We start from the raw sequence: 10,762 nt of genomic DNA, 5'->3' as shown, positions 1-10,762 counted from the left end.
GTAGGTTTTCTTTTTTTCCTTTTTTTTTTTTTTTTTGTTATTCTATTACAGTTGTCTCATCTTTCCCCCACTGCTTTCCCCTGGCCCGCCTACCTCAGTAAATAGAATCGATGTGTATTTATCTCCCTAAAGATGAAGCTGCTTGCCCTGATCCCCACCCCCACTAAATGGGAAATGGCAATAATTGAAACAATTCCTTGGATGCTAATAGGGATGCTGAGGATGGCAGAGATGCCATCAGCCAAGGTTCCTGTATGTCCTCATGGAACAGAGCTGCGTTGTAGGCCCTAGACTATTTTGTAAGAAAGAAAGAGATCCTATCATATATAAGCTATCATACTTTGGGGTTCCTTTGCAACAACAATTTTGCCTGTACCCTTACTAATGCATAGATGTGTTATGGAGTAATATAACGGTCCGTCGGAAAGGTGGGAGTGAGGAGAAAGCAGTTGTTGCAAGCCTTAATAGCAAGGTCAGGAGTCAGGATTTGAGGTGCTTGGTAAGGTGCAGCAGTGCAGGGGACCAGGGGGTGGATGGCGGTGCCATTGGTGGTGATGAGGAAGCTGATGAAATGGCTTCAGTTACCTCGTGTGATGTTTATAGTTCTGTATCTCCAGGAATTATGTTTCTCCACAATTCCATGCCCATAGTTCCAAGGGCTGGCCAGGATTTCTCTCTGGAGGGCAAACAGTCTCGTCATATTCAACATTTAAAAACTTAGTTTTATTCCCCAGAGAGCCTTTTCTTTTCCGTGCATTTCTGTTCTGATTAATGACTGTACACTCTTCAGTATCACTCTTCACCCAGTTGTCCTCACTGGAAACTAGGGTCCCCATTGATTTCTCCTTCTTCACCACACCCCATTTCTCATAAAGATTGTCTCCTGCCATTCTTTCCATTCATTTCTCTATTCCCATTGCCAGTGCCTTGATTCCTGTCTCCGCTATCTCTTACCTCGAATGTTGCAGTATCTTACTTTCTAAGGGATCTCTCTGATTTCAGTTTTCTCCCAGGGTTGTTTTTTCTAAAACACAAACTTGACTATGTCACTTCACCTCTTTATACACTTCCTCCCATTTCCTATAAGCCCAGGAGCCCGGACTCAGTAAATCTGGCCTCTTTGAACCTGTATCCAGCCCCTCAGTGTGCTGTGAGCTCTGAGCACATGGGGCCTTGGCAGTGTCCTCTCTGCCTGGAATGTCCTAGTCCTCCCTCACTTAATGAACTTCTACTCAGCCTTCAAAACCTTTCCAATATGACTCATTGGAAAATTTATCCCAAAACCTTCTAGCTTAGTTGCTTAGTTATTCCCACTTCAATATCTGATGAATGAATGAATGAATGAATTAAAGTACTAAGAACTGAATCCCAAAGAATACACCCAGAAAAAGAGCAGATAATTTAAGAAGTATAGAATTTTCCAACTAGAGAGGGAACTTACAGATTTTAATAATCATCTAAATGTGTTCATAGATGAGGTTCAGAGAAGTTAAATGACTTTCCCAGGATTAGACAGGAAAACTGGAGTAAGACATGGGTTTTCTGGTTCAATTTCTGGTGCTTTTTCCTATATTTTTCTGTGAAAGTATTAAAGAATAATTTATAGAGAAAGGTTTGTTTGAAAGGTTGAGTTTAAAGGTTTGGCCGTTTTAGCTTGTAGACTAGATGGCAGCACTTCGAGGCCGATGGGGAATGATCAAAATGTCAGTGTAACCTTGTGGCAGAGATTATTATCTAAATTGTGAGCTATCTTCCCAGAGGGATGGAAAGAAATCCTGTGTACACACCAATGTGTACACATTGAAAACCCGACACTGTTCAGTCCAAGGGTTCGAGAAAAAAAATTTTAAGGGCCCAGGGGACCTTCCGGTTTGGCTTTTCAAAATAATGTTTTTGAATGCATAAAACATCAGATATAGGAATACAAAGGAAATGAATGATATTAAATGTATGGTTCTCAAGGTATCAAACACTATAAATGTATGATATATGTACTTTTTATTTAATCTATTAAGGAACAAGATCTTGCAGCAATGAGTGTAAATGACATTTCAAGATATCTACAACTGTCATGTGATATGAAAATATTTGTGATTTCTATCAGTGACAAGCACAGGTCCAGCTAACATGACCATGGTTTGATACTTATATTCACAGTTGAAGGAAACACTTCTGTTAGAGAATCAGTGAAAATGAAGAGGAAATATTTTCAAGTTCACTGATCTCCTAAACCCCATATTGAGAATCCCTGGGTTAATTCAATCTCTTTATTTTAAAAGTGAGGAATCTTTTATCTGAAATGACTTCGTTCAAAAAAACAAACAAACAAAAAATCCATTGATGGAGTCTATGATGCTGGCATCTCTCAACTCAGCCAAATTCCCTCAGGGAGCTTGGGCTTAAAGACAAACAATGACTTGGAACAGGGAGGTTGCTTTATTGTTGTTGTTGTTGTTGTTGTTTATTCCATTACAGTTGTCTCAATTTTCCCCCTTTGCCCTCCTCTGCCCATCCCACACCCGGCTCCCACAGTCAATCCTCACACATTGTCCCTGTCCGTGGGTCATTCATACATGTTCCTTGACTAGTCCCTTCCCCTTCTTCCCATCCTTTTGCCCTTCCCCCTCCCCTCTGGTCACTGTCAGTCTGTTCCTTGTTTCCTTGCCTCTGGTTCTATTTTGTTCTTTAGTTTGTTTTGTTCATTAGGTTCCTCTTATAGGTGAGATCATATGGTATTTTGCCACCTGGCTTATTGCACTGAGCATAATACTCTCTAGTTCCATCCATGCTGTTGTGAAAGGTAGGAGTTCCTTCTTCCTTTCTGCTGCATAGTATTCCATTGTGTCAATGTACCACAGTTTTATGAACATAGGGGTGCATAAGTTCTTTTGAATTGGTGTTTCGGGATCCTCAGGATACAATCCCAGCAGTGGAATCACTGCGTTGAAAGGCAGTTCCATTTTAAATTTTTTGAGGAAACTCCATACTCTCTTCAAGGGAACCGACTATATGGGAGAACATATTTGCCAATGATACATAGGACATATGCTCAATGTCAGGAAAATAAACAATCCAGTTTAAAAATGGACAAAGGACCTGAACAAACACTTCTCCAAGGAGGACATACAGAGGGTCCATAGGCATGTGAAAGGACGCTCAACCTCCCTAGCCATCAGAGAGATGCAAATTAAAACCACAATGAGATACCACTTTACACCAGTCAGAATGGCCATCATTAACAAATCAACAAACAAGTGCTGGTGAGGACATGGAGAAAAGGGGACTTTAGTGCACTGTTGGTGGGAATGCAGACTGGGGGTTGCTTTTATTATTATTATTTTTTATTTTTTTCAATTTCTTTTTTTATTTATTTTTTATTTTTTTTAATGTTTTTTATTGATTATATTGTTCTGGGGGTTGCTTTTAAACCACTTCTATTTCTGAGCAGTATCCCTGGTCTCTTAAGTCCTGCTTGGTGAAGAGGCCCCTGGGAGTGGAGATTCTGTATGAGAATAAACTGCAAGTTAGTTTTTCAATAAATTACCCTGCACCATACTGAGAACAAGAAGAAAGATGACATGATTAATTTTTGATAAGTGCTAAAAATAGGAAGTATCCCTGAAATATATACAAATATCATTGTTGAAATCTGCAACTAATACAATGTTATATGTCAATTATATCTCAATTAAAAAAGAATAATGTTGACTATTGGTTTGCTATACAAATTCACCAGAATTGTATTCTGGCTATTTTTAATTTGACTTTTTAAAAAATGTACATTTTTCCCTGACTGGTGTGGCTCAGTGCATTGGGCATCGTCCTGCAAACTGAAAGGTTGCTGGTTCTATTCCCAGTCAGGGCACATGCTTAGATTGAGAGCCAGGTCCGTGGTTGGGGTCATGAGAGAGGCAACCAGTAGTGTATCAATGTTTCTGTCGTTCTCTTTCTCCCTCCCCTCCTCTCTCTCTGAAAATAAATAAAATCTTTTTTTTTAATGTACATTTAGTAGGGTGTGGTGTCAGACTCAAAAATATTTATTAAACCAAATCATTGACTAAGTATGGTAAAACAATTTACTGAATTCTTGTCTCTACCGTTAATTTATGATGCCTCCTTTGTCATGCATTAGATTATTAAATATACTAGGGTGTACTTCTTGAGTATATAATTCTTTAGTTCTTGTGCCTGTCCACTCATGGACTCTACTGAGACTCATTTAATTATGTCTCTGAAATTTGGGCCATTGGAATAATAAAATAATGTTTATAATATATGCATATACATATAGTATCCAAAAATGCCCTGTTGAAGAACAGAATGTCTAGTCTTGAATTGAACTTAAATTGTCTGGAGATCCTGAGAAGTTGAATCCTTTCAACAATTTTGAACACGACCCACAGGAAATAGATTTTTTCATTGGAACTCACCACATGCATGCATATATAGATGTTATTCAAACAGAAGTTTCCCCGAACAGACTTCTCTTCTTTTTTAAATTTTAATAGTATATTTTAACTCAGTATATTATCATCTAAGCAGGCAATCAGTATACACTTTATTAGTGAGACAGGTAACATTTTTTATAATGACAGCACATCTCAAATCAGACTGTATTTCAAGTGGCTAGTGACTAACAGGGGACAGTGCAGCTCTAAATGCTTAACATCCATCTGTATCTTTACAAAAATCGTATTGACATTGACATTTTAATTTATTTTGGGCTGCCATAAAATAATTTAAAACAGGCTTACCAAATGGTGGAAAATGATATTTTTCAAAACAAAGAGGTAAAGATTTGAGTCAGGATTATTTGTCTAAATAATATCTGCCTGCATTTCAGTTTATTAATGAAAACAAACTTATTTTTAACTAAAACAAATGCTGTCAAACATTCCTATAAAGAGAAGCTAGATATAGCATTGGGTAACACTTTTCGGGTGATGAACTTTGGAATGGTATCAGTTTAATAAACCCCCCATGGACTTCTTACAAGGAAAAGCATAGAAAGAGTTAACAACAGGGTCTTTCTTCCTTCTCCATCTTTTTTCTATTCTCCGGGCCCGCTCTCCGCTGGATCCTCATCCTCTTCCGGTCCTTCTGGTTTCTTTTCTTCCTTAGTCTCAGCATCTTGGGCCTCTTCCTCGGAGTTTTCATGCTGGTACTCAGTTGTTTCCTCCGGAGTTTCAGCCGTCTGCTTGGGCTCCTCGTTGACCTCGACCTCGGCCTTGGCCTGGTCCTCGGGCGCTATGGCGGTGGCCACCTCTCCGGAACGGTGGGGCACCATGGCTGCAGCACCTTCTCCGGAACCTGGGGACAAAATGGCTGCCGCCCCCTCTCCGGAGCCCGAGGGCAGAACGGCTGCCGCCCCCTCTCCGGAGACCGAGGGCAGAACGGCTGCCGCCCCCTCTCCAGAGACCGGGGGCACCATGACTGGAGCCAGCATTCTGGGCCTTCCGGCCACCAAGACCACGCGAACATAGCCCAAGGGCAGGGGCATCCGAGAATGGGGCCGAGCTATTACACGGCCACGGGGAGGGATGAGATTGTGGTGATTCTGGTACAGGCTGTGCAGTGATGAGCACACCACATCCAGGTACAGGTAGCGAAGCGCCGGCCGAGAGAGAAAGCGGGCACCCCGCGCCACTGGTCTGCGCACCCTGCGCTGCTGGCCTGGGGCCTGCTCCATCATCTCCTCCCCCGGCCCGGTGCCAGAAGCCTCCTCACTGGTACTTCCCCCCGGGCCTCCGGTTTCCATGGCCTCCTCACCCAGACCGCCCACGGCGCCGGCCACTCCCACCGGCCCGGCTTCGTCATCCCCATGGGGCTCGGAGCCGTGCATTACCACGTCCTGACCTTCCTCCTCCCTCACCCTGGCTTCTGCCTCGGCCAAGGGTTCCCCCTGACCCCCCAGGGCAGGGTTTTCATCACCAGTGTCAGACATGGCGCCAGGCAGGACCTCAACCGAGCAGCGATGAGGCTGTCCTGTCAACCCGTCAAGATGGTGGCCACCGACAGGAAGTGGAGGACCTTGCGGCGGAAGACCCCGCGGCGGAAGAGCAGGCCCTCAAGGGGAGAGCAGTCTCTGTTGGTGCCTGAAAAGTCCTCCCGAACAAACTTCCCTTAGTAAGTGATGGTACCCACTGATACTGTTTTCTTCTATGCCATTCCATTCCATTCGAACAAATGCTGACCAGATACCTGCTATATATGACCAAGCACTGAGTTACAATCCATAGTTTGATAAACACTGGGCTGGACGAACTCTTGAGGACTCTAAGATTCTAAGATTCTGTGATATATGTGGGCACCATATAAATAACTACAGTATTTGAAAGCGAAAATCGTTTCAAGAAATGCTCTTCTTTTATTTTTATTTCCAACTCTTTTATTTTGAAAAATTTCAAAACTACAGAAAAGTTGAAAGAATAGCTCGGTGCCATTCACTGAGATTGACAATTACTTTACCACAATTGCTTCTCTCTCTCCAAACATAAACACACACGTACACATACACGTATTTAAGTTTATTCTTAGTATATTTCCTGAAGCATTTGAAAACAAATTACAGATGTTATGATACTCTCTCTTGAACTAAAATACTTCACCTTGTATCTCTTGAGAATAGGGATATTCTCCTCCAAAGTCACCTTATCGTATCCAAGAAATTTAACATTAACGAAACAATATTATCTAGTGTACAGATAGCATTCACATTTCCCCAGTTGGCCCCCAGATGTCCTTTATATTTTCCTCCAACCTGGAATCTAATCAAGGATCATGCAATGACTTTCCACGTGAGACTCAAAACAAGAAAGACTCATCTGAGCCCAAAACAACAACAGGTATTTATATAGAGAGATTGACATAATTTCAGACTTATAGAAAAGTTGCAGATATCCAGTCACCAAATGTTAATACAGTACTTTATTATATGTCCTTTATTCTGCTTTCAGTCTCTGTCATCATCTGTCTCTCTCTGTATCTCCCTTGTTTTTTTTTTTTTTTTCCGGCCTGTTTGAGTAAATAGTAGTATGATGCTCCTTTACCCTTAAATGTTTGTAAGAAATTCTCTTATGTAACCATATACAGTTATAAGAACAGTCGATTGACATCAGTACAATACTAGAGCCAGATCTGTATACCTAATTAAGATTTCACCAATGGTCTCAATGATTTTCTTTTGTAGCAAAAAACAGAACAGAAAATCCAAGATATGTGTTGCCTCCAATTATCATGTCTCTTTAAGAAGGCTTCTTTAATCTGAAATACTTTCTTCATATTTCATGACACTTGATATTTTTTGAAGACTGCAGGCCAGTTATTTTGTAAAGTGTCCTTAACTTTAGTATTCCTCATGATGAGACTTTGATCATGCACTTTGGGAAGGAATACTACAGAAATGATGCTGAATTTTTCTCAGTGCATCACACTAGAAGGCACATCCTGTCAATTAGCTTCATTATTGATCTTAACTTTGATCATTTGGTTAAGCTGTTATCTGTCAGTAACTGTAAAGTTACTGCCTTCCTCTTTCAATTAATAGATGTCTTCTGGAGAGATACTTTGGTACTTAGTAAATATTGTTACTACCCAAACTTTCACCTACTCGTTTTAGCACACATTGATGATACTTGTCTGAATCATCATTATTATTATGACAGTGACCAAAGGGTGATTTTTGCATTTTCATGATTTCTTCTGCATTTATTATTTGGCTTTCACTGTAAGGAAGATCTTTTTCTTCTTATTTATTGACTTGTTTGTTCATTCATTTAAGTGTGGATTCATGGATTCTTACTTTATTCAATCAATTATAACCCTCCATGTTAGTATTTTTACTTTTATGCTCAAATTATTCTACAGTGAGCCAGTGGGAGTTCTTCAAGTTGGCTTCTGTGACCTTTCAACATGTCCCTATAATCTTGAGTGCTCCCTTACTTTCTAGAACAAGATGGTCCAACTCATCTTGTATTTTCCTTGTTCCACTCCTAAAAGCAGTCATTTCTCCAAGGATCCTGGTTCCTTTTAGTGAAGAATGTTATCTAGAAACCACAATCTGGGTGCTGGGTATGTTCATCATTACTGGGGTGTCATTACTTCTAGACTCTCTCAGGAGACAGAGCTGGGAAATAGATATCTAAATGTACACATACATATCTGTGCATATATACGTACATGCACACAAACACTAAATACATATACACACATATGTATGTCTATTTCTGTATCCATCTGTCTACCTATCTACCTATTTATCTATCTCTATTAAAACTGATACCTCCAGTTCCAATCCAATACAGAAGTCTTCTATCTATTCTGGCCCCTTTTCATGGCTGTAACTACTTTCTCCACCAGTGAAAAACATGGATCCCATCCATTATTCACAATATATTTACTTATTTGCTTAATCCTAGAATGCAGAGAAAGTAGTTTTGAAATTGTGAACTCATGCTTATGCAAAACAAGCTTTCTTACTGGAGTTCAATATGTGTTTATTATTGGAGTTCTTTTTCTCTTTAGCTTAAAGGCATGTGGTACAAATTCTGGGTATCGAAATACGTGGATTAATGCCGCCTCCCCCATGTATTTAAAAAAACCTTTCAGTTCATTTAGTTGTTTGTATTCAATTTTAAGGTCTCCTCAATGGTTATTTAAGTCACTAAATCCTGTGGTGGTTTATCATGCAGCAACGGATAACTCAGCCACCCTGACATTACATCATAAGGCACTTGATGTCAGTTTGTCCTGTTATCAGTGATGAAAAGTTGGATCATTTGATTAAGATCTTGTCTACCAGATCACTCCTGTGGGGTGTCTCATCTTCTTTCTTTAGTAACTCTAGCATGAACTTAAGCCCACCATAGCAACAACAATGGAGGGACCCTGCTTCAGAGTTACATTTTCTCCATGGAAGTAACTGCCTTAATGCCACAGGAATGCAGAGAGAAGGTGAGCACCTATTGACTGATTGCCTGGCAGGTGGGCTCCACAGATGGCAGAGAAGGCGGAAATCCAGCTGTGATGAAAATACTTGATTCTATTTGTAGTTTAACAGCATCTGTGCTTACCTCAGAATGCTACAAACTCTGGGTAGGTTTGCCAACTTGTGATTCTGATCTCCAGATCACAAGATTTGGGGAAAGTAAATAGCAAAGAGCAGTCTTTTTATTTGAAGCCTTACATAGGAAGTTAGGATTGGGTGCACACTGAGAAATAAGCCTATAAGGCACTGCTTCTCACTTTCATAGTAATGCAATTGTTTTGTAGTTAGGATGAATGTCCCACTGTATAAAACTAGTCAGGTCTTTGTTGTCTTCCTTGTGCCATGTCTTTTAATTTCTGCTTTTAAATATATCATTTCATCATATTCAAATAAATGAATCATCATCCTCTTATATCCCAAACTTACAGATGTTCTAGGATGGATACCACATAGTAGGGGCTGAGTGTGTACATGCATGAAAAAAAATGAATACATGGGATTCCAATTCTTTCATTCATTGCTCACAGATTTATAGCATGCCCTCTCTCCTGTCACATGCCGGGACTTATCCTACGCATTGAGCCACAGAGGTTAAAAGAACAGCCCCTGCTTCAAGGGCTCACATTCTAGGGGGAAAAGAGAGAAGGATAAACAGTTAATTCTGTAACTCAGGATGCAGGGCAGACACCGATAGAAATACATGCTGGGTTGGTTTTTTCCCTTGTCGTTGTATTTATAAGGCATTGTCAGGTTTGTTTGTCTGTGGGTTTTCCTGTTTTTTGTTTGTTTGTTTTTTTTTTTGCAGTCTTATAACTTTATTCAACAATCAGCAGTTAGTTCTCATCCACATTAACTGTTTGTAGATTTTTAAAAGTGATGACAGGTACATAGGCAGCCAACACACAGAGCTTGTTTTGTAAATCTTCATCGTCATTACGTTTTCTGGACAACCGCACCTGGACATGGTATGCGACATTCCTTATTCCTTTGGCCCAGACAGCTTCGTGGAGCCTGGTGTCAATGCACACATCTAGAGTTCTCTTCTCCTTCATGATAAATCCCTGGATCTCTGTGAGTGCCCGAGGGACACGCTTCTTGAACCCCCTCTCCATGGACGCACTTATGAATGTTAATGGTGTATCCTCTGGTCACTACCTTGTTGATGACAGAACGGACCTTTTTCTTCTCACTACCCTTTTTTGTGGGAGCCATTCTACCAAGGCCAAGTTGGAAAGAGAAAGGCACTGTCAGTTTATTCACAATTTAGGCACATCAAAATATTATTTACAGGAAACTGCAAAAAAAGAAGCGCACCGCATCTAGGTAAGCATAATTATAGAAAAGACATGATTATTTCAGGTTATCGAAAAGAAATGACTATTTCAGGAGGAGGGATTCAGTCTTGTATACATATTTATCAATATCATCACCATCCGCATCATTTTTTAAAGGTACTACTTGAATTAGGTGGCAAGAACCTGGGACTACCCGTGTTGCTAAACTGTTTCAGAGTAGTGCACGGGGTTTTGTAGGAACAGAGAAAAGGGAAGTGAGAAAAAGCCTCATGAAGTTAACCTGAGTTAAAATTATAAGATACTTTTTATGAGAGTTCTCTTAGTACAAACTGTAATTTGAAAAATACAGATAGTCAAGAAAGAAAATTATTTTAAAATAATGCATAAGTTTGCCCATAAGTAATGGTAAACATCTTTGTTTATCTCCTTCCTATTTTTCTAGAACATTTATACTTTAACTGTTGCATCTCATAGATATTGC

At 40.1% G+C, this 10,762-nt stretch overlaps 1 pseudogene; it reads right to left on the bottom strand.

Moving 5' to 3' along the window:
* Positions 1–9,819: 9,819 nt before the first annotated feature.
* Positions 9,820–10,198, bottom strand: LOC149991774 (large ribosomal subunit protein eL31 pseudogene; annotated as a pseudogene).
* Positions 10,199–10,762: the final 564 nt, after the last annotated feature.

Source organism: Furipterus horrens, unplaced genomic scaffold (assembly GCF_987537825.1).
Source record: "Furipterus horrens unplaced genomic scaffold, mFurHor1.1.pri manual_scaffold_17, whole genome shotgun sequence".
NCBI lineage: Eukaryota > Metazoa > Chordata > Mammalia > Chiroptera > Furipteridae > Furipterus > Furipterus horrens.
Note: the sequence above shows the minus strand (reverse complement) of the source record. Positions and strands in the feature narration are given on the sequence as shown.